General features: G+C 45.1%; 1 long non-coding RNA gene across 1 annotated transcript in view; it reads right to left on the minus strand.

The window, feature by feature from the left end:
- Positions 1-25397, minus strand: part of LOC138454866 (uncharacterized) — a 388570-nt gene that overhangs the window by 51162 nt on the left and 312011 nt on the right. The window lies entirely within an intron of this gene.

A 25397-nucleotide genomic window follows, 5' to 3' on the forward strand; every position in this document is an offset into this window, starting at 1 on the left:
GTTATGTGCGCCGCGCTACGTGCGATTTCGCTTTGGCCGTGGCGCACGCAGTTAGATGACCTGTGCGCCGGCGTGCGCCGCATACTTTTTCAGCGCACATCCAATATTTTTCTCACGCACGGACTTCCATGAATTGATGTGCGCTGGTTTCCCTGCGATTTTCGCACTTGCACTGCGATTTTCACTCTTTCACTGCGAATCGCACGTTTTCGCACGCTTGCGCCGAAAATTTCGGCGCACATTCATTCCATGAATCGGCCTGCATGTCTTTGAGTTGCCAGAACATTGCTGGCTGATGTAATCTGTTTGTTCTAATTTGACTTTAATGAATATATTAATACATATCTTAATAATACACACCGGACTGGTACCTAGTTTATTGTGGCACTGGGTATTTGTTGAGGTTGTGTGTGAGATGGGTTGAAGGCCTTATCAAAAAGGACCTGAATCATATAAATAAAAGCATTTTTATTGTGTGGGGCATTCATTGTAGGGAAAGAAGATCCCTGACTTGCGTGTCACCATATAATAAACCGTGTCAAAACTGGGGGCTTGTGCCGTGATTGATGAAGTGTTTTCACTCGTGACAGTGCAGCAGGGAAGACTATTCATTGAAGGTATTGTTACATTTAGTGGGTAGAACACTGAGTTGCATTGTGAAGGCGCCATCCAAACCTGTACCCTGGGTTTCAGGGCTGTGTGTATAGATACAAATAATCAGTGAGTCCATTATTGTGAATACAAACTAAGCAGGAGCAGGGTTGTGATTTTGTCCTTGCATACAGAACCTATTAGGTGCAGAACACATTTCATAATGAGCATGGCCAGAAAGCTCCTTCTATCCAAATTGTTTATGAAAGGTGAATGGGTAGAACAGGAGAATGACATGTGGCAATCTAGAATGATGCAGGAGGTTACCTCTGTAAAATGGATACGTGCAAAGATAATGGCCTAATACATCAGGCCCTGACAGACTTTTACATGACACAGACCACCAGAGATGAGCACATTAAAATGGCCCAGTTCGCAGCATATATGTTCTTCCATATGGTGATCATGGAAGAAAGATAATAGGAGAATGTAGCCTCTGTAAAGAAAAAAAAAACAATCTGAGCTTGCGGATCAAGCACAGAGAGAAGTAAAACAATTAGAGGAAAAAGTGCAACAGAGCCAAGATTCTAAGGTAAAATTAGAAAACATGATTCAGCAGTTGAAAGATGAGTAAGTGGCACAGCAGCAAACAAGTTTAGAGTGAGAGTGCCAATTTTCCGCACTGAGAAAGGAATATGAAGAAAGTGTGGAAAACCTGGGAGAGTGTCAACACAAATTAAGTGAGCAGGTGGTGCATAATAGAGCCTGTTTAGTGGACATTTGTGCATTTCAAATGAAAATTAAACTGAAAGATGAGAATAGCCGGTTGATCATAAGGGAGTTTGATTCCTAAGTGGAATTTGACAAGAACACCAGAATCTGACCACTCTGAAAAGACAGAGAGAACAACTGAGCGAAGAGATTAGCAAATCGTGTCAGGAGAAAAGTGTCCTGTGTCAGGAAGTGTACCAGTTAAGGAAGGACACAGAGAAAGGCAAGTGATGTTCTTGGGAACTGACTGAAAGAGTGATAGAAAATGAAAAAAATAATGGGACATGTGAGGCAAGTAGAATTTGACCTAGAGCAGGCAACACAGACCAAAAATGCACACACTGAGGAGATTAGTCTCCTGAAAAGGAAAAGGTCTGAGTATGCCCAGACAATATAAGCCTCACAGAAGGAAAATGACTCCCTTTGTGAGGAGAACAATGGACTCAGCAGCCAAGTAGTGCACAAAGCAAAGTAATAGAAGCTACTCAAGCTCTGATAGCAGAGCTCAAAGCCCAGGCCTCTATATATCACCAAGAGACATGGACTGAGAAAGACAAATTAGAGAGGTTGGAGAAGGAAATGGCTAGATACAAACAGGCTCTAAAGCACCCCGAACAGTTAGAGCATGGAAAGCCACCCTCCAACCACAGTGTGATGACCTCCTTACCAAGGGCCTCAAGATAGCTCACAAAATTATATGCACAGGGCGCTGCTAACTTCATGCCTACCAGTTTGCAAGAACAGGGAAACATGAGCCAGCTGGACTCAATCAGGCCTACTATAACTGAGCCGGAAGGACAGTCCCTATCAGATATTGATGGATATTCATCTTTATCTAGATTTAAAAATACCATAGCAGATACTTCTGACCATTTGGGCTCCTCTGATGAGAAGATCAGGGATTCGACTGGCAGAAACATAAGTTACAAAGGGACCACCTGGTTCGGCTTGCAGACAGAGAAGAACTAGAGTCCAGGCCTCAAAAGAGTATCTTGAAAACCAAACTATGGGTATTAAGCATGTTATAAATAACCTATCATATCATATCATATCATGGAGGTGGGGGGAGATCTCCACCACACCCAGAAGAAGGGATGAGGAAGATGATTACTCCCCTGTGCGAAAGGGGGAGTCCAAGGGAATTGACTCAGAGAGCTCATGTACCACAGGGGAGAAGAGACAAGACCCTGTCATTCTGGGAGGGATTCCCAGTTCCAGGGAGGCAGGTAGCACCTAGAGGACATGGAGCAGACCACAAATAGTAGCAGCTCTGAGTCAGAGGGCGAGTGGACTCAGGTGCAGCAGAAAAAGAAGGCTACCCAACAAAAGAGAGGTCTTTTAAAGGACTTAGTTTGGCAAATAAAAGCTATCAGAAGCTTTATGACACCATATCATAAAAATGTCAAATACTCAATATGGGAGCATCTGGAGCTGTATGACCAGATGATGATGTAATTTGGCATCAGAAATTATCACAATTCCATGGAGTTTGTCAAATGGACATTCTCCCCGGAATACTCCAGCTTCTTTGCTGGGCTGGATGATCAAGACCACCAAAGATGGTGGACCTACAAGGCAACCATCTTAAAGCACTTTTCAGTGCACAGGAACATTCAGGAGGCCAGCAAAGTGGCCTACAACCTGCAGTGTGGAGAAGAAGCAGGCATTTGCCCAGACCTTTAGACGGGTGTGCACAAACAGCCGGGAGTTCATCAATACTTATTTCCTTGCACTCCCAAAATATATAATGACCCAATTGGCTAGAGACTTTTATGATCGTAGGACCCTGGATTGGGTAATACAACAGGCTACCCGGATTTATGAAGTCCAAAAGCATTTGAGAACAAAAATAACCCCAAAAAGCCCAAACCAGCAAACACCTCTGCTGCTGCCAAGGTGGCAGAGGTGAAAAATACCCCTATTATGGACTTGGAAATGGGGGGGGTGCTAAAAATACTCCTCCTTCTAATAATCAGAATGAGAGGCAGGGGGGGGGCTCTGATTCATCCCAATTAGGTGGTAGCCAGGCATGGTATCCAACTCTTCACTTGAATCTGCCACCTATATAAGCCTGAGATACTACGGTAACATACCCATCTTGGTGTATGTATGCACTCCCCTGGAACAAGGGAGGGTCCAATCAGGTAAGTACGGCCCCAGGAAACCTCCCTCAAAACTTCCCTCAAAACCTCCCTCAAAACGTCCCCCAGGAGGGAAGAAATACTCCACCCTCCAACTTAAGCTTCTTTCCCAGATACCCTCCAAATCCCAACTTCCAGAACAATCCTTCTTTCTCTCACCGCTTTCAGGACAATAGAACCCCAAATCAGAGAGAAGGGAGACCAAAGATGGAGGGTTATCAGGGAAACCCTCAAAACCCGAGCTACTCTGGAAAAAGGGACAGCTACCCTTCTCGAGAGCAGCAATGGTATGACTCCAGACCCCCATACTTACCAGAAAGGATGCCGCAACTGGAGTGCCAGGTACAAAGTCTAAAACAAGACTTGAGTCGTATATTGAGGGCTCAGTGGAGCCCTCAGATGAACAAGGCTTCCCAGAACAACTCAACAGCCAGGTCTGCTGCCCCGGAGAAATGAAGGGAAAAAAACCCTGACAACCATCAAATTCCAGAGGAGAAGGCCCGGGGAAAAGGAGGAAGCAAACCCTAGAGGAAATGTCCTTTCTCATCTGAGAAAAATCCCTAGAAACCTTTGAACTTGCACCCAAATTTCCTACCCCCGAAATTCTGGAACATATGGAACAGAGGGTAAGTAGGAGAAATCAAGGGCAGAAGAAAACCCATTTCGTAGAGGAAGTCTGCATCTTCCCGTTTGAAGGGGAAGAATCCCTGGATGATTCCGGGAAGAAAATCTTCTCTTTCAGGGGCAATGGGTCCCAAAAGACCCTAATGTAGACTGAGCAAGTATGGGAACTGACCCAGAAACACCAATTCCTGAATCCCAACAATATCACCCAGATAAACGCAATAAGGGATCCTCCCCCCAAACAGGTTCAGGCAACTGTCTCCAGGAAAAGTTGACAGCAAAGAATCAGGGGAAAAGGGGATTTCCCAATCCCACAGATACCTGGGTGCCAAATTTTCTTTACAGATTCCAAGACTGCGACATAGAAAACTGCCCAAGATCACACAGTCTCAGAGTTCAAAATAAAGAAATTAACTGCCAAACTGGCCCGAAATGCACATGCACATTTTCTTTGTCCCCTTGAGGAGAGGAAAGGGAGATTTTATGCATCTGTCAAGGTACAGGGTCAATGTGCATTTTCCGCGCTGGTGGATACTGGATCCCAAGCCACCCTTCTGTCCAAAAAGGCCTTTGACCAAATGAATTCAGGAAGGGGGTAGAGTCAACAAATTCCCCTCACACCTCTTCCAGGACAACTCCAAAACTTCGATGGAACTTACATTTCCGTCAAAGGGACTGCAGATCTTGAGATCAAAATTGGGTAACATAGGGTGAAACACTTGGTAGTAGTCGACACTCCTGAGGGCACACCTTGTCTCCTGGGGAACGACCTCCTTCTGCTTGACTGTGTGGCCAAGCACAAATTATGTGAGTTTAAAAATGGCATATGCCACATTATTGAACAATGGTCTGACCAAATCAAATTTCACTTTAGGAACAATCATGTCCCAGACATCACTGTTATCTCTGTAGGAGAGCAAACTGGTGATGGGAACCCTTCTCCATTTTTGAAAATTAACCTTCCTTCCAGTTTTAAGTGGCATTCCACACTGGAAGGAAATACTCTGAAATTATATACCGATCCACAATCTGAAGAACACCCAAATCCCATGACAAAAGATGATGAAAAACCAGGTCAAAGTTTGGTTGATATCCAGAATAAGGGTGAACAGTTGTTCCTCCCCATTCAGGCAAATGGAGAGGGAGCCTGTTCTCGCCAGAGTATGCCTGAATAATGGAAAAGGCTTCATCAGCAAAGCAGTATTCAGGAAACTCCCAAAAGATCAGACCTGTCCCACATTTAAGTTGATTGATAAGTGAGAAATGGGCCTGGAAACTCCCAATTCCAAACATCTTCTGCCTAGCAGCGGCATGCAAAAAATTTCCATTGGCGACAAAAGCATAGAACATACTTGTTAGGTTGGGAGAGATGTCCCCTCTTCATTTTACTTAGGCAGTGATATTTTCAATCAATGCATAATTAATTTGGATCTAATTAATGACAAAGCCTGGTCCCGACTGGGGGTTAGCCCCATGGCCTTTGACAACACTGAGAAAACATTTCGGTCAGCTCAATTGCTGCCATATGCAGTTGAAGTTCAAACGGGAAAAGAGGTCACCATCCCAGGACAGGTACGTCAATTCACAATTCCCCTAAAATGTAAGTGAGAACAGAACCTCAAAAACCAAGACACTTATACAAATTTGAATTATCACCCCCAACAGCAAGGTTGGTATTTAAACCCGACACCACTAGTTGACATAGAACACAACACCATTCAAATATTGGTGGATAAGAGCGACCCTAGTAGTATCACTCTGGGTGCAGACACCTTTATTGGAATGGCGGTTGATGCCCAACATTATTCTATTGACTTAGGGAATGCGATCATGGGACCAATGGATGTGTCCCTTACTTCCCTGCACAAAGTCTATGAGGAAAACACGTGACAGAGGATATCCACAGTTTATGTGGGTGAGTGCCCCTACCATGTTGATAATCATGGGGAAAAAGAACTAGTGGTTGGCGTTGGGAATGCCTGGGTGAATGATGCCCAGGAGCCCTCTGCTGGGTACAAGATTGGTCCTCAAAAATGTCAGGTGGCAGAGTTGATGGTGGTACATCAAGCCATCCTAACTGTCATGCAATACCAACTCCAAGAACTGGTCATAATCACTGAATCAGATTATGTCATGAATGGGTTCGTGGAGCATCTGATTAACTGGAAAAATCAAGGCATGCTGTGTGCAAATAACAAACCGCCCAAGCATGGGAAATTAATACAATCCATTGTAGATGACCATCTACTGGAAAAATATGAAAGGTCACTCCAAAATAGAGGAACCAGATAAAACTGGAAATTACTTGGCTGACCAGTTGGCCAAAACCAGAGCCGTCCATAGGTATCTCATAATGATCGAGTCTCTGGTGGGGGAAATCCAGGTCGCTGCGGTCACCAGGTCCCAAATCCATGCCTAAAATGAACTCTGAAATGCCCAGTGAAGTAAGGAAACCCCAGATGCTGATTTGATCACGGCACAAAAAGTGGACCCGATTATTGGGAAATGTTATCAACACATTGAAGACACAGTGAATTTTCCTCTGACCAAATCTGATTATACCGAGAAAGAGGATCTCTGGGTGTTGATGAAGTTTTCCAAAATGTTCCGAATCCAAGACGGTTTGTTGGTACAGAGATCCATCTCTGGATGTGACTAGTGGGTGGTACCTACCTCCTTCTGAAGCCTGAAGTTAAGTCACACCATGACGCGGTCGCAGGCGCCAGGCTCATACACCATGAGAAACATGTGCTTGGGAACTACTTATTGTGTTGTCAGCCAACATGGAGGCATCCACATAGCTTGGTTGCCAGGAACCAAGCTATGCGGTCTAGTGTTTTGGGTGTGGCAGCCTAGCGACTACTTTACCTGGACTATTTTCTTGGGGCTATTTAAACCACACCCGAGCAAGACAACACGCTTTGCGTTACTTTGCAGCTTGCAGCGTGACGCTCACCGTGTCCAGCTATTCCCTCGAACCTTGGAGAAGCAGAACCTGCAAGGAGACAAAAGGAACATCATTAGCAGCAGCATTTTACCTGCAGTCTTCATCTTTAACCACTCGCAGCTACTGAGAACTGCTTCCTCGAATCTGCACGCCTCCCGGACAGAACGACCTGAAAGAGGAAGATAAAGGCAACATTAAAGAAAGTAGTAGAGACATTTGTAAATTATGAACTGCTCAAAAGGCTTACCTGGCTGGTCGCCTCACGACTGGCACCACTCCGGACATTCCACTTGCGCTGAAGAACACCGCGACTTATAAGGAAGGAAAACACAGGTTTGCAAAGGCAAGACTTTGCAGCGCTGTGCATAGCGCTTACTTACCGCATCATAGCGCTATTAATGAGCCATAATTTACCAGCGGGGCTCAACCAAGACAGTTTGCCGTGCTGAAGCTCCTCATACCTAAGGGAGAAAAAAGAGACATTTTAAACAAAGAAAGGCATGCAGGATGCAACAAAACTGAAGAACAGCAATAAGACCTACCTGAACAATATCAAACGGGCCGACGTCAGTGAAGTAACTGGACCGCACAGGCCCATGAAAGACAACGCACCCCTGCAAAGAAGGCAGGATGGAGAGCACGCCTAACTCTACCACAAGGTGAGGAGAGGGCCCCAGAGGGGCTGAAATCATACGGGGGTGGAGGGAGGATACTTACCCCGGTCGGTCAGTCTTGAACACAGTCCTCCTGTATTCTCAGGCAGAACCTTCCCCGCAGACCACATCTGGGCAAAGCTGAGAAGCATACCTCCGAGTAACCCGGCTGGGTGGCGTCCCTGTGGATACCAGGTGAGCATAACAGAACGCGAAGACCACCATAACAAATCCACCTGGGTGCCATGGAAGCATCCGAAATGGACCAACTGGCCCAATTACTAGGAGAGCTTCATTCTGAGGTTCATTCGGCCCGACAAGAGACTAATGCCCTCCAGAGAGACCTAATAGTGACCAAAGAACGCACTGAAGAGATTATCAGGCAATATTTGCAATCACAGGCCGGACAGACGCCTCTACCTGGAAGCTATCTAACGATGCAAAACCCTGCCATATCATCCACTCCGGTATGGATCACGTTACCTGGAACAGTTACCTTGGCACCACCAGAAAGGTTCTCAGGTGACCCACGGAAGTATGCGGCATTCATCAATCAGTGTCACCTTCATTTTCTTTGTAGGCCTGGAGCATTTCCAAACGACCAAGCTGGGGTAGCTTTTGTCTTATCATACCTGAGTGGTAGCGCAGCAGATTGGTCGGTGCCGTTGGTAACCCATGACGATACTCTATTACATGAATTTGGGGGGTTCCAGAGAGAAATGGAAAAACGTTTTGCTCGCCATACCCAGGAACAAGCAGTAGACAATGAACTCTTGTCCCTCCGACAGGGGAATCAGGACTTGATAACGTACATTGCTACCTTCAACAGACTGGTTGCCGAAGCTAGGTGGCCAGAAAACAAAAGAACCACGTTATTCCATCAAGGCTTACGAGGCGAATTAAAGGACGGCTTAGCCCAGGTGGTTGATCCACCCAGAGACTGTGCCGAATTCATAAATCTGGTTGTGCAGTTAGACCACCGGTTGCAGGACCGAAAAACAGACTGGTTTAAGACGGAACCTCGGACCATGTTTGATTGATTGATTGATTGATTGATTTATTTATTTATTGAGCTCTTTACACCAAGGCACTGTACAATGGAACAACAAATACATAGAAATAACAACAATTAACATTGTGAGCAGAAATTACAACTTGAATCATTCCACAAAACAGTGCAAAGAGAAATTAACTGAGAGGGGGGGGAAGTGGAGTGGGAATCAGAGTGTAGAGGGGGCAGGAGAAGGATTGAATAAGTGTAGAAGGAAGGGAGTGAGAGAGTAATGGGAGAGAGGAATTAAAGAGGGGAAAACCAGGGGTGGGAAGTAGATATTTACCCTGGTGGTAAATATCATTAGGAAGGGCAGGGGTGGGCTTCACGGTGGGGAATGGAGGAGGAGGGATCTGAGTGAAGTGCGAAATGAAGTGAGGGTAGTGGAAGAGCGGATTGGGAGGGGGAGAGAGTTCCAGTGCAAAGGAGCAAGAAGAGGGAAGGAGCGGAACCGGGAGGAAGTGCAGGGGGAAGGAGGTACAGTGAGAAGGAAGTGGTCAGCGGAACGAAGGGAGCGAGAGGGGGTGTAGAAGGAGAGAGGGAGGAGAGATAAGGAGGAGCAAGACCATGGAGGGATTTGAAAACAAGGCAGAGAAAGTGAAATTTGAGTTGTAGGTGGAAAGGTAGCCAGCCAAGGTGAGAGAGCGAAGAGGAGATGGAATCACGGGGGGTAAGGAGACAAAGGGTACGAATAGCAGAGTGGTATATGGATTTAAGAGGGGCAAGCTGAGAAGAAGGAAGTCCGAAGAGTAGAGAGGAGCAGTAGAAGAGGCGGGAAAAGATGAGTGAGGAGATTAGGAGTTTGGTAGCAAGGAATGTGAGGGAGGGACAGATTTTGCGAATATTATAGAGGTGGTATCGGCAGGTGCGGGAGGTGAGAGAAATGTGTTGCGAGAAGGTGAGAGAGGAGTCAAATAGAACGCCTAGATGGGTGGAGATAGGGAGATCAGAGGGAGGAAAGTGGATAAAAGGGGGAGGAGAGGGAAGAGTATTAGAGGGGAAGAAAAGGACTTTAGTTTTATCAGTGTTGAGAGAAAGAAAGCGGGAGGACATCCAGTTCTTGATGGCTGTGAGACAAGAGGAGAGTTTAAGATGGATGTCAGGTGTGAAGGAGGAGAAAGAGAGAAAGAGTTGAGTATCGTCCGCATAGAAATGATGGGAGATGCCAAAGGAGGAGATAACAGGGGCAATGAGGGAGGTGTAGAGAGAGAAGAGGAAAGGGCTAAGTACAGAGCCTTGAGGAACACCGTACATTAGAGGGAAGGGAGGAGAGGTCTGGCCTCCCCATGAGACAGCAAAGGAACGGGCGGAAAGGTAAGAGGATAGCCATTTTACAACAGGGCCTTTGAACCTGAAGGAGGAGAGAGTGTGGAGCAGGAGTGGGTGATCGACAGTGTCAAAAGCAGCAGAGAGATCAAGGAGCATAAGAATAGAGGATTGCTTAGAATGACGAGCAGAGAGGAGCGAGTTGAGAATAGATGTGAGAGCAGTTTCAGTGGAATGTTTGGGACGGAAACCAGATTGGAAAGGAAGAAGGAGAGAGGAAGTAGAGACGAAGGAAGAGAGTTGAGAGTAGGCAAGGAGTTCAAGGAGTTTAGAAAGGAAAGGCAGAAGAGAGATAGGTCTGTAGTTAGCAGTGAACAGTGGATCAGCAGAGGGTTTCTTAAGAATAGGAATAATCGTTGCATGTTTGAAAGCAGAGGGAAAGGTAGATGAGGAGAAGCAGGAGTTGAAGAAAGTGGTAGGTAAGGGATAATAAGAGGGTAGATCTTAGGGATGAGAACAGGGGGGAGAGGGTAGGAGGGGGCGGACGTGGGGTGGGCTTTGGATAGAAGGGAGGAGACATCAGAATGGGAAACAGATGAGAAGACAGACATGGTGGAAGATGGAGGAGAGGGGGGAGGAGGAGAGAGGGAGTTCATTTTTTGCCTGAGCGTGATGATTTTGGAGGAAAAGTAGTTGGCAAAGTCAGAGGGGGAAAGTGTGGAATTGGAAGAGGGATCAGGAGTGCGAGGATGGGAGGCTTGAGACTGAAGAAGGTTAGAGTAGTAGGAGGATTTGGCCGTTGCAAGACAAGAGTTGTAAAGTGCATGGTAAGAGAAGTAGGAGGTTTGATTAGAAAGTGAGGGAGTTTTGAGCAAAGTCTCTCTAGTCGCCTGAGAAGGCGCCACATAGAGCGGAGATGGGAAGTAAACCAGGGCTGAGAATGTATGTTCGACCAAGGGAAAACACACCCCGTGTCCTTGAAAATGCTGTGGAACCCATGCAGATTGGAGGGATACGGCCTCCATTAACAAAACAAGAGTGGGACAAAAGAAGACAACAACAACTTTGTTTGTATTGTGGGAAACCAGGACATTTCCTGAAGGACTGTCCAGTAAAGCCCCCAAGAAGAAGAGTCGAGCCACAGAGAAGGATGAAGCTAAGGAATAAGAAAACTGCCAAGCTCGACAAACGTAGAGGACAGTTTGTCGAGTGAGAAGAAAGAGTTGCTGACCTCGCACTTTGCAATAGCAGTGATCTTAATTAATCACCAACAGTCATCAAGAATGCATGCCGTTGAAGCATACATCAATAGCAGAGCAGTTGGAAATTATATTGATCAAGAACTGGCAGCAGAGATGGGGCTTCCTTTGTGTTCTAGGCCAACGATGGACAAGGTAACCACTGTGGATGGGACAGAAATCGCTTCCGGACCAGTAACCCAGTGCACAGCCAGGGTAACCTGGCTGTGCCAGGATGGACATCGGGAGTCTATTTCATTTGATCTCATCAGGGCACCTCAGTTCAGGCTCATACTAGGGATGTCATGGTTGGTTGCTCACAACCCTTTGATAGACTGGCGGGCACAAAAATTAACCTTCCCTGGTGACTGCTCCCCTGCCTGCTATTACCAAGAGGAGAAACCCGACGTCTGTATCCCCATGACTCCCGGAGCGACAGTATCAACCCTGGGAGCAACTAATACCTTGCCAAGTGAATACCATGATTTCCAGGATGTTTTCCGAAAGGATCAAGCCAATACATTGCGGCCGAACATGCCCTATGACTGTCATATCGACCTTGTTCCTGGTGCACAAATCCCTTGCGGCAGGATCTACACTCTCACAGAACTGGAAAAACTTAATTTGAAATCCTATTTAGACCAGTACCTTGCAAACGGATTTATCCGTCCTTCAAAGTCCCCCGCAGCCAGTCCTTTGTTCTTCGTACAGAAAAAGGAAGGTGACTTGAGAACCTGTATTGACTACCGCGCATTGAACCAGATCACCGTGAAGAACAGCTACCCCTTGCCACTTATCCCTGAGATGCTAGACAAAGTTAAAGATGCCCAGATGTATACCAAATTGGACCTTCGAGGAGCGTACCACCTGGTCCGAGTCAGAAAAGGGGATTAATGGAAACCGCCTTCCGTACTAAGTACGGCTTGTTTGAATATCAAGTCATGCCCTTCGGGTTATGCAACGCTCCTGCGGCATTCCAATATTTCATGAATGATGTCTTAAGGGAGTTGATTGATGTGTGCACCTTAATGTACATAGACGACATCTTAGTATACTCAGCCTCGAAACAAGATCATGTCAGGCACGTTCGTTCAGTCCTCACTAAGCTCTGTCAACATCGCTTGTTTGCAAAGCTTGAAAAATGCTTTTTTCACATCACCGAAGTAGAGTTTCTTGGTTTTATCCTTACTCTAGGAGGCATCAGAATGGACGGGCACAAGGTAGATGCCATTCTGAAATGGCCTTCACAGACGTCTCTGAAAGGGGTACAAAGCATGCTGGGCTTTGCGAACTTCTACCGCCGTTTCATCCCAGACTTCTCTCAGGTTGTGCACCCAATCACAGTACTATTACGAAAAAACAATAAAAAGTTTGCTTGGACCGAAGAAGCAGAAGAAGCCTTTCAGGAACTTAAACAAAGGTTTACCTCCGCTCTAATCATGCAATGTCCTAGTCCAGACCTCCCTTATGTCGTTGAAACTGATGCATCCAGTCTCGCAATGGGGGCTGTCCTTTCACAGAGAGACCCAGAAACCGGCCAGCTACATCTTGTGGCCTTCTGTTCGAAAAAGTTCTCACCTCCAGAGATTTATTATGCCATCACGGCCAAGGATCTCCTGGCTATCAAATCCGCCTTTAAAGCCTGAAGGCACTACCTTATGGGGGCCAGACACACCATTACAATCATCACTGACCACCGAAACCTGCAATATGTCAAAACAGCCAAGGCCCAGTCCTCACGCCAATTACGGTGGGCCCTTTTCTTCGCCGAATATGGTTATGCAATCATATTTCGACCAGGAGTCAGGAACGGAAAGGCGGATGCCTTATCTCGCATGGGCATAGATGAAGTGGTATATACAACTCCAAACCCAGTACCTATTATACCTGAAGACAAACTCTTGGGTATCACAACAGCCTTAACACAAGCAGAACTACGAAAAGAAATCCTACAGACAATGAATCCTGATGCCTTCCTTGCATGGCAAACTCAAGGAGAACAATATACCATCAAGGACCATGTACCCTTTTTTAAGGATCGCCTATATGTACCCAAGAAGGAATTACAACAGCATATTATTTCAAACTATCACAATTCACTGATCGAAGGGCATCCTGGGATCGCCAAAACCCTAGCTAAGGTGAAAGAGAACTTTTGGTAGCCTACCTGGCGTAAGGACATCATTCAGTATATTCATTCCTGCAGTGTCTGCGCACAAAATAAATCACAGAAACAAAAACCATCTGGTCTTCTACAACCATTGGACATTCCTCCAGTTCCATGGTACACTCTTTCCCTTGACTTCATCACTGATCTACCTCCAAGCCAAGGGTTCAACACCATCCTTGTAGTTGTGGACTTATTCTCAGAGATGGCCCATTTTATTCCTCTGAAAGGCCTCCCAGATGCAGCCACTTTAGCAAAAGTGTTTCTGGAGGGCGTGGTTAAGCTACATGGCTTCCCTTCGGTTCTGGTCTCTGATCGAGGCAGCCAGTTTGTTTCAAACTTCTGGAAAAAATGTTGTGCAATGGCGCAGACCGACGTTCGGCTATCTACCAGTCACCATCCCCAAACGGACGGCCAAACGAGAGAACCAATCAGACACTCAAGCAATATTTAGGGTGCATGCTGCAGCACGAACAAAATAATTGGAATGACCTACTATGGATAGCCAAATATGCATATAACAATTCTTGGCATTCAAGCACGGGACAAACGCTTTTCTATACCCTTTATGGCAGACATCCACGTACCTCTGAACTAGACCTTCTAGCCAGCTTGGAAATGCCAGCGGTAAAGACTTTACACACATCCATTAACCAGGCTTTCAAAAGGGCAAAGAAACACCTTATTCATGCCAAAGAAAAACAAAAGAGATTTGCTAACCAACACTGGAAAAAGGCCCCTGATTATCAAGTAGGAGACAAAGTTTGGTTAGCCGCTAAATTCATACCCATCAAGGGAACCCGGGCCTTTCATCCCAGATTCTTAGGACCCTATACCATTAAGGCAATTATCAACCCAGTAGCCATGAAACTGGATTTACCACCTAATCGACAAATCCACCCGGTATTTCATGTGTCCCTCCTGAAACCAATGCAACCCGGCGCACGGATTGGGACACCACCTAAGCCCATACTTGTTGACGGAAAACCAGAATTGGAAGTCAAAGATATCTTGGACTCTAAATACTCTAGGACCAAGTTATATTATCTTGTCGATTGGAAAGGATTTGGACCACAAGATAGATCCTGGGAGCTCAGTGAGAATATCCACGCACCACGTCTATCCAGGAAATTCCATCAGAACTTCCCAACCAAACCTGGACCAGACAGAAGGAACACCATGGGAGGGACATTATGGGGAGTGCTGTCAGGACCCTCACCCAAAACCCCCTCTGGCAAACCCATTGGCCAGGTGGAGTCAGGACTCGGGCCTCTAGAGCCTGGCATCCTTTTCCAAAACCCTCTTGGGGCCACTCCTGGCGCCCATGGCGCCAGGCTCATACACCATGAGAAACATGTGCTTGGGAACTACTTATTGTGTTGTCAGCCAACATGGAGGCATCCACATAGCTTGGTTCCCAGGAACCAAGCTATGCGGTCTAGTGTTTTGGGTGTGGCAGCCTAGGGACTACTTTACCTGGTCTATTTTCTTGGGGCTATTTAAACCACACCCGAGCAAAACAACACGCTTTGTGTTACTTTGCAGCTTGCAGCGTGACGCTCACTGCGTCCAGCTATTCCCTCGAACCTCGGAGAAGCAGATCCTGCAAGGAGACAAAAGGAACATCATTAGCAGCAGCCTCTTACCTGAAGTCTTCATCTTTAACCACTCGCAGCTACTGAGAACAGCTTCTTCAAATCTGCACGCCTCCCGGACAGAACGACCTGAAAGAGGAAGATAGAGGCAACATTAAAGAAAGCAGTAGAGACATTTGTAAATTACGAACTGCTCAAAAGGCTTACCTGGCTGGTCGCCTCATGGCTGGCACCACTCCGGACATTCCACTTGCGCTGAAGAACACCGCGACCTACAAGGAAGGAAAACATAGGTTAGCAAAGGCAAGACTTCGCAGCGCTGAGCATAGCACTTACTTACCGCATCATAGCACTCTTAATCATTTACCAGCGGGGCTCAACCAAGCCAGTTCGCGGCGCTGAAGCTCTGCATACCTAAGGGAGAAAAAAGGATCATTTTAAACAAAGAAAGGCATGCATGATAGCAACAAAACTGAAGAACAGCAATAAGACCTACCTGAACAATATCAAATGGGCCGGCATCAGTGAAGTAACTGGACCGCACACGCCCATGAAAGACAATGCGCCCCTGCAAAGAAGGCAGGACGGAGAGCACGCCTAACTATACCACAAGGTGAGGAGACGGCCCCAGAGGGGCTGAAATCATACAGGGGTGGAGGGAGGATACTTACCCCGGTCGGTCAGTCTTGAACACAGTCCTCCTGTATTTTCAGGCAGAACCTTCCCCGCAGACCACATCTGGGTAAAGCTGAGAAGCATACCAGCGAGTAACCCGGCTGGATGGCGTCCCTGTGGATACCAGAACAGTAACAGACATGCTTGTTTACCAAGTGGGTGGAATGTCTCAGAGCCCCAAATTGCAAGGCAGAAACAGCTGCTGCCTTAATGATCAATCACATCTTCTCGCATTTTGGCCTTCCCCAAAGGATTGAGGCAGACCGAGGAAGTCATTTTATCAGTCAGGTGATGACAAAGATATGGGAGATACTCGGGGTAAAGAGCAAACTTCACATTGCCTACCGGAAGCCTCGAGTGGGGGAGTTGAGAGGTACAATAAAATGATTGTAGGCATCCAAAGAAGTTAATGGTGGACTCTGGCTCTAGTTGGGACATACGACTACCGCTTGTCCTGATGGCCATCAGGTCTGCACCATCTTCTGTGACAAAAAATGTCACCATTCGATGCTGCGGTCACCAGGCCCCAAACCCATGCCCAAAATGAACTCTGAAATGCCCAGTGATGTAAGGAAAGCCCAGATGCTGATTTGATTACAGCACAAAAAGGAGACCTGATTATTGGGAAATGTTATCAACACATTGAAGACCTTGTGAATTTTCCTATGACCAAATCCGATTATACAGGAAAGAGGATGTCCGGGTGTTGGTGAAGTTTTCCAAAATTGTTCCGAACCCAAGACGGTTTGTTGGTACAGAGATCCATCTCTGGATGTGACCAGTGGGTGGTACCTATCTCATTCTGAGGCCTGATGTTAAGTCACACCCATGACGTGTCTGCAGTTGGTCATAGGGGATTTCATACAACTTTGGAAATCTTACAAGAGGTTGCATACGACATATGAGTCAGGACCTCGACCAATACTTGAAGTGGTGTCTTGTGTGTGCTTTCAGCCAAGTTCCCTCACACACAGAGCTCCACTACAAAAAAGGGGAATGACACTGCCTTGGTTGAATTTCCAAGTCGATTTCATCAGGCCCGTGATTCGCTCCTCTACGGGAAACAAGTACATGTTGACTGTGACGTGCTTGTTTACCAAGTGGGTGGAATGTCTCCCGGACCCAAATTACAAGGCAGAAACTGCTGCTGCCTTAATGATCAATCACATCTTTTTGCATTTCGGCCTCCCAAAGGATTGAGTCAGACCGATGAAGTAATTTTATCAATGAGGTGATGACAAAGATATGGGAGATACTCAGGGTAAAGAGAAAACTCCACATTGACTACCACCCAGACTCGAGTTGGGGAGTTTAAGAGGTAAAATAAAACGATTATGGGCATCCTAAAGAAGTTCATGGAGGACTCTGGCCCTAGCTGGGACATCCGACTACCGCTTGTCCAGATGGCCATCAGATCTACACCATCTTCTGTGACGAAAATGTCACCATTCGACCTCATGACTGGACAAAAAATTGTGCTACCTCAGCATCTGCTCTACGGAACTTTAGAGCAGACCCTGATAAACAGGTCCATGACCCATGAGTACATTGAGATGTTAGTCTGTGCAAAATAAAGCCCCCATCATTGTCTCCCCCCCCGGGCAAGCATGCTCCGGTCTCAGACAATCTTTGACAATCCCCTAGGGGAGGTGTATGTGGCGCCTATGCCCCCCCAACCTCCAAGTTTCAGGCCCCTTGTGCACTGTGTTACTCCTAGATTACTTCTAGGAACATTCCAATGTTGTACAGAACAAATAATACCAACACAATACCAACATACTCCTATCTTACTACTGTGGACACAAATAACAAGACACAAAGAACAACACATGAATCGATTGAATTATAACAGTGGAATACATTTATTTATGCTAATACCAAAGCATAATTCAAACAATGCTAAAACTCTAGCCAAGATCGAATTTGCACCTTTTATGCATCTGGTGCAAATCTACCATGCAATAACTATAAGCCTTTCATTCTAATACAGTCTAATGTAAGCGTGTGTTTCTAATGCAGTCTAAAATACAAGCCTATCGTGCAAGCGTCAAACATCCAACAATCCTCTCCTTCATACAGAATTAAACCTCCCTTCAAATCCACACCAATCCGCACCATGCTTTACACTCACTCTCTTTAATACAATCCCTGTCTGATCTCCCCTTTCCCAAACTCAAAACTGTTTGTGTGAGTGTCTGACCAACAACTATATGGTGTCACATTGTAATCATGGGCGTAATTCTGGGGTGGGGGACACAGGGATGCACGTCCCCCCAATCTCCATGGCACACTATTCTGTCCCCACTCATTTGGCTCAGGCACCTCCCCTTCAGATGTCATGTCCTCTCCAACCCATCAGCAAAGTTACCCCTTCAAAATGTAATCAATCAGTTTGTCTAGCCATGAACCATACTTCCCATTTGCTTGTGTATCTCTCTGTCTCCAGCTCTGTATTTGTCAAGCCAGGTCTCTCCTCTTCCCGCTACTCTCTTCAATCAGTCAGTGAGCAGTGGCAGGCCCCAAGATCTGGTCACACAAACTGCCTCTGCCAAGCTCTCTGCCCCAAAGCCATCGGATTCTGCTGCACCAAACATCTCCTCCTCATTCTCAGGATTGTATTCTCCAGCCAAACTCCATCAGCAGCTAGCTCGAATGAACTCCATCAGTTTCTAGCAGCATCCTCCATCAGACTCTCAGCAACTACCAAGAACTACAGCAACTACCTCGAACTAGCCACTCTCCTCTCTCTCCAGCTCTGGTTATAGTTTCCAATGACACACCCATTTCTATGGTTACTTACATTCTTTACTAAGAATGTCTATTCCCTTTGTGTCAGCATTAACAATGCCTGCCAGCCTGTGTTTGCGTGTACTTTCACTGCGCTTTCTGTCAGTGTGACATAGAACATCATATCTCCTTTCATGGCCATCTGTGTCTGGTGCGAAAAACCCCATCTAATTCCCTATTTCTCCATTCACTTCCACTGTTGGCTCTGTCTGCATTACAAAATGCTCTCTTAGTGCTAGTTTTCAAAGCTACTCCTTGTGTGAAAATGCTTCCCTCTTATCTCTCCATGTCGCTCTCTTCATGGCCCGAACCCTCGTGTTGTCTCCGTGAAGCTCAGAGCTCAAGCTGATTAGCCTCCCTTCTCGGACAAGGGTTCATGTTATCTGTGTCTGCCAAGCAAATGTTTACGAATTCCTGGTACACTGATAATTCATAACATCTTCGCGCTGAGCCCAGTGGCGCAGGCAACTTCTGTGTGTCTCCATCAGAAATTGATTCAAATGCCAGCCTAATGCTTTCTAGCGTTTATGATTTCTCTCACAATGCAAGCGCTAGCTACTTAATACAAACTCATTCTAAATACACACTCAACATACATACATGTGTGTCAAACATATCTCTAAATGTGTCTCTACAAAGCATAACAATGCCTTCATACTAAATGGCTCTTCATGTCATTTCAAATATGCACTGTGTGTGTCATTTCCAGGCCTCATTTGTTCTCAATCCTGCAAACAATACAGTTTCTCTCAGCCTAAGCGCTACAATGCATAATACAAAACATCATCTTTACATGTCATGCTGCAAATATACTGTGTCTCTAAAATACGTGCAAGTGTCATTCTATTGCAAACTCTAGTGTCTAGCATGTTTCTCTCCTAATGGCAAGCTCTATATTCTAATGCAAACATATCATTCTAAAAGCCAACAATTCATACAACAGGGCCTATTTCTCTCTTCAAATGCATAACATGCCAATGGCTAATGCATACAGTGGAAGTCTAATAATATGGATAGTGTCTACTTCAACAATATACTAATCAGAACTAAACCGAATGCATAATGGATAGCTAACCATGATGCACCCATGCCTAAAGGGATAATACTGGGTAACAATAAATAATGACTCTCTATCAATGGGTAATAATGGGTATTGGTTCTGCAACAAAGAGTACTTATTCTCTCCAATGGGTCTTATGATTCTTCTAATGATAACACTCCCAGGCTCCTCATTTTATCAGATTCCACAGAGAAGTTGAGAAAACACCGTCAGCTCGCTTTTGCTTACGCTCAGCGAAATCTAGAAAAAAAGGCAGAGGGGATGAATACTCACTATGACTTAAAGACCATGAAGAAAGAGTACCAAGTAGTAGACGGGATCTACTTCTACAATTTTCAATGGAACCAGACCAAAGAGCTGAAGTTCCACCCCTCCTGGTACAACACCTTTGAAATTGTAGATCAAATCTCACCTATCGCCTATAACATCTGCATCCCTAAAGGAGAACAGATGGAAGAAAAATGGGTTCCTATCAATTAGTTGAAAGGCTGTCACGAAAGACAGAATTTGGAACTGATTGAAGTACCCAGTGAGGGTAGAGCCCAGGAACCATCCGAAGAGTAAAAATAAATAATTGAAACTCAGATGAAGAAAATTATACATTTACATGGAGTAGAACAATTTATGCTCATTTTGAAGTTAGTACGAACTATATTGTAATGTTCAAAAATTGTATCATAAACTGTGATGTGTGTCTTGTTCTTTTGTTGTCAATTTACATGTCCCTACCAAGGAAAATAGTATTGTATTAAATGCTTAAATGCTTAATCTCTCCTTTCTTCTTGGCAGATTAAATGATTCCTTGCCTCTACAGGCCAAAGGTGGAGCTGCCGGAAAGGGAGGGGCCCAGGATCAAAAACCTAAAAAGAATCCAAAAAGAGTGAGGGGGCAGACCAGATCACCACTCCAACAGAACCAGGAAAAGAACAGACATGCTCTAAAAGTGATCCCTGGGAGGAAGCCAGACCACAGTGAAACAGACACCCCACTCTCGCCTTGTGTCATGGATTATTATGCACAGAGAGAGGTATACTGTAAGTATTACATACACTAACCTGGATCCGCTTCAGAAACGGATGTCAATGAGAAATTCCGCTGAGTGCCCTATTCCTCCTGGGTCCAGTGAGAGGTCAGGGAAGAGCAGAACCTCCAGGGAAACTCTCTAGAGTAGAAAATTCTGATGGACAGGATTCTGGATGTGGTCTGGGTGCAAGCCCAGTTCCGATCCGTGGAGCTGAAGTGGAGAAGATGACCCATGACTGCAGAAGGTTGGGACTGAGGGAAAAGAGCATAGACAGTTTAGTGCTAGGTTTACCTGAAGGGAAGGTCCAAATGAAATGACTCGTACAAACTGGGGCTCTGGAGTGAGACTGGGACTACAGATGAAGCAGGGGACTGTCATCCGTCTGGGTGCTGCTTGGTTGGATAGCGAGAGAGGGATCAGCGTTTTCCCAGGAACTGACTAATTAAAAAGGGGAGACAGGATAGTCCCTCACCTGACTGGAGCACTGAGTGGAAGGGGGAGAGGCGAGTTGCTCTGGGTGCTGTAAGAGATTGAGTCCGGGCTGCAATGACTAATGTAAGAGAACAGCAGTAAGTACTGTAAGATACAGAGATGGGAATTGTTTCTAGAGTGTTGCAAGCCTACCGTGCTGAGTGAATTGGAGCATTGTAAAGTGCTGCAGGGCGGAGTCTACGCTTGTCAGGAGGCACAGGTTTGGAGTGAAAGGAAATGCAGCCACGCAAGGCTCAGGGGAGACAGTGTGGGTAAGGCAACTGGAATTCGAGAAAATAGAATGAGAAAAGGGATTACTAGTAACCTGGGAGTAGTGAGGTAGCAAACGGTTCACTTATGGAGCATCACTAAGTAGAGTAGTGATGCAAAGATCCCCAGCTGTGGGCAGTTGATATCCTACTTCAGGCACTGGAAGCGGCGGAGCCACCGAGCCGGTCCGCATAGTACCAACGACTGCAATGTTACGCTTTCTTCCGAGCACCATCTTGGTAAGGGCCATAGACACCCTAAACTGTTTGCGCCTGCGCACCACCAAGACCAGCATCACAGCGGGGACATGACACCTTGCTATTCTCTCTATGAAAGTAATCAAAGAGCACAAAAAAGGGGGTCGATTCTGTGGGGTGATGCCTTTAATAAATAGTCCAGAGTCATTGGTGTGCATGCCCCGAAATGAAAGGCCTGCACTGAAATTATGTCCAACATAAAGGCCTATGGAACCAAATCAAAAAGGAGAGAAAGGGGGCCTAAAAACGCCCAGATGCCAAAATATGCAAACTGCCTTTCATGAAGGAACAAAAACACAAGTGGAAAGAATGTGCTAACAAATCTAAACACGCAAACTGCCTTTCATGAACGAACAAAAACACACATAGAAATAGTGTGTTAATACATCTATGGAGAGCTGCACTGACATTTCCACGAACAGTAGTGCACAGCATCTTAAACTAAAATGCCAAGATTGTGTTTCAAGCCATCACAGTGAAACAAAGCCTTTTACTGTGAAATAAACAAATGCATGTCATTTAATTTTTCCCTGTAAACTAATAATATGTTCAGCAAAATTCTCGCAAGACTTTCAAAAGTGAATACAGTTCCTGCCTATCATAAAGTCATCCCCATGAACAATGTTTAAGAAACTGGCATGCATACTTTGCAAATTGTGTGCCATAAGGTCATTTAAAATGCATTGATGTACGAATTACAGGCTGTGAGCTTGAAAGGCTTTGTGCTGCTGGCTATTTCTTCAGATGTGCAATTAAACTGCTGGGCCTCCCTTGGTTGGCCTGGAGATTTAGCACCTGGCTGTCTCCATTGTCAGTGCTATTCCTTAAAAATAGAAGAAATAGGAGGCTCTTTGATTGGAAATGCAGGGTGACCAGATAAGATTGGGTCTGTTCTACAGCACTGATGACCTGCGGCTCACAAACCCCATAAAACATGCATTAGCTTAGTCATTAGAATTGGGAGGGGCAGGCTAATCGAAACACAGATCCCTCTACTGATGTCATGCCTGAACAGAGCAGAACTGGTACTTAAAAAAACACATGGGGGCCACAGCAAATGAGTGGTGGGACAGCTCATTGTTTAAAATGAGAGAAATGCTTTTTATCATGTAATATTGATAATATACATTGTACAACAGTCATTCCAGGATTACTGGGAAGATGACAGTGAACCCCTTCTGGGCCATGCCAAAACAATGTTGGTGGGATGAACACAACTAAAATTATTCATACAAATGAGATGTGGCCCTCCTTGTGTTTACCAGTGATGCGAAAAATAAATTGATAAAGCATGCCAATTATGATTCATGTGATGCCCATAAAGTGCTGTGTTCCTCCCCGATATAGCTCCAGAGTGAATGGAGAAAATCTGTATCTCTGCACAGTAATGACATACAGTCTCATGTGATTCGCTGTAAAATGTAGTTTTCAAAAAAGTATTCATTTATGTCAACAAGTGGAGATGAAAGGTACTTATCATATGGTGAGATTTTCAAGCCCCCAAAGCAGACCGGGGGAATGCGGTAGGGAGCATTAACCAATCCCTTCTGCGGTAATTGTGACAGGTTGTGGATGTCATTTGCACTTTAACTATGTCAGCTTGCCTCAGAGCTGGGCTTTTTCCCCACTAATTCTATGAGGGGACCTGCTGCTGAAATCTGACATGAATATCCCAGCAGGGAGAGGCCTAACCTTGCAGTGGAGCAAGGAGACATAGAGACTGAATGGGACCCTTGGAGGAAGGAGAGGAGACCTTTTACTGACCCCCTTTGGCTGTCCCAGCAGTGTACCCTGATTATCTCTGATGTTGAGTCCAGATCTCTCCTGTAAGTTTAAATACCCCAAGCCATAGATTGTATAAGCCCCTGTATTCTTTCAGCATTGTCTTAGATATTTTCACATTGAAAAATGCCCCTGTTTGCCCATGTATTATAGTTATTTCCCCATTGAAAAATCCCCTGTTTGCCATTGTAGATCCTATCAAAGTGAATGAATTAATTCCCCCATTGAATTCACAGGGTCTGTACTGTTGGCATTCGAAACCAATAATCTTTTCCCAGTGTGTTGTGAGCCGGTATAGTCATAAAGATTTGCCAAAAGAATTAACTTCAAAAAGCCCTGTTTCCATGTGTGTTCCCATTGTAAGCTGCAAATCGAAATTGTCCCTTTGTTCCCATTATGAGCTATAAAAAAAAACAATTACCATTTGCATTTTATTTCTCACATTCCAAATATGCTAAAGATCCCAAAATTGAATTTCTATTATGTTCTGGTACTAACTCTAAAGCCCTGTGTGTTTTTGTCTGTTGTAGCAAAACACATTTTCCCATTGCATTTCTGTCTACTCTATTGCTTCTGTGATCATATCTTCCGAAATCCAATTTTCCCATTGTATGCTGACTGTTATTCTCCAAAACCCTGCCTGTTCTTTTAGTTGTAAGAAAAACAATTTCCCGACGTCTTTCTATTTGTTCCCATAGAAGTGGTGCTAAATAATTAACAACCAATTTTACCATTTTGCTCTGAAAAACACATTTTCCCCTATCCTTTCTTCCTGTCATATTGTTTCTGTGAATCATATCCCAAATCCGATTTTTCACTTGTGTTCCCACTCCTTGCCACTGCCTTCGATTCAAAAGAGTCAAGCTTAGTGGATGTTTGGGGAGGTAAGTGTTGCTGGGACCAAAGTGTAATTCTGTTTGCATTCATTTTTCCTAGTGTGCTTTGAATTGTTATTTGCTTGTATTGGGTTGATGTAAAAGGTAACTATTATAACAGCATAGTCTGGTGTCATCTCTGTGTTGGTACTTTACTAAAAAAGATATTTTGTCTTTGTGTTGCACAACATTGGTGGCTGATGTAATCTGTTTTTTCTAATTTGACTTTAATAAATATATTAAAAAATAATGTATTAATACACTCCGGCCTGGTTCCCAATCCATTGTGGCACTGGGTATTTGTTGAGGTTGTGTATGAGACTGGTTGGAGACCTTATCAAAAAAGATCTGAATTATATAAATAAAGGTGTTTTTATTGTGCACCACATTCATTGTAGGGAAAGAAGATCCTTGACTTGCCTGTGAACATATAATAAACCGCAACAAGTATACAGACGATAAGAAGACATCCTATAGTCAACTCCTTAGGTTTGTCACGCACATGTGCTTTGCATTCTTGAGTGATCGCTTTTGTGGGGAAAGCATCTGAATCATCTAATAAGGTTCTTTGTTTTGCAGCCCCTGGTGATAAGGAATGAAAGAGGGACGAGCACATAATCAGTCAGTCAAATCAGTAAATCTAACCACATCCCCAAAACTTTTTCCCTGCCCATGTTGTTAGACAAACCTGTTTATTTCTGGGTGGGGGAGGAGCAGTCTGTGCGTTTAGCATCGCTCATGCGAGAAACATTGAAGCACACGACAAGATGAAGTTAATAGTTTATTTAGTCAAACTGCATATTTATTTAGTGTGGATAATTGACACACACATGCCTGACAAACGCCTTACCAGAGTGTGTTTTGAATGACAGGGACAACACCCAATCCTCAAAATACCCCCTGAAGACAAAAACCCACAGACCATGTTCATTTCAACTCTCCGCACCCAGCTGCTGCCTAAACAAACCATCTTGTTCCTCCCACTGCTATCGTTTCCCTATTACCACGGACTGCTCTTTTCCTACTCCTTGCCTTGATTTGTGCTGCAGCAGCTCATTGCTCATGCAGCAAGAGGCTATAGATGGTCCTTGCCAGACCAGCTGCCTTCTTTCAGCACTCCACACTATCTGGTTTTCCATCACGAGCGTGCTG

Source organism: Ambystoma mexicanum, chromosome 1p, assembly GCF_040938575.1.
Source record: "Ambystoma mexicanum isolate Mex_15411 chromosome 1p, UKY_AmexF1_1, whole genome shotgun sequence".
NCBI lineage: Eukaryota > Metazoa > Chordata > Amphibia > Caudata > Ambystomatidae > Ambystoma > Ambystoma mexicanum.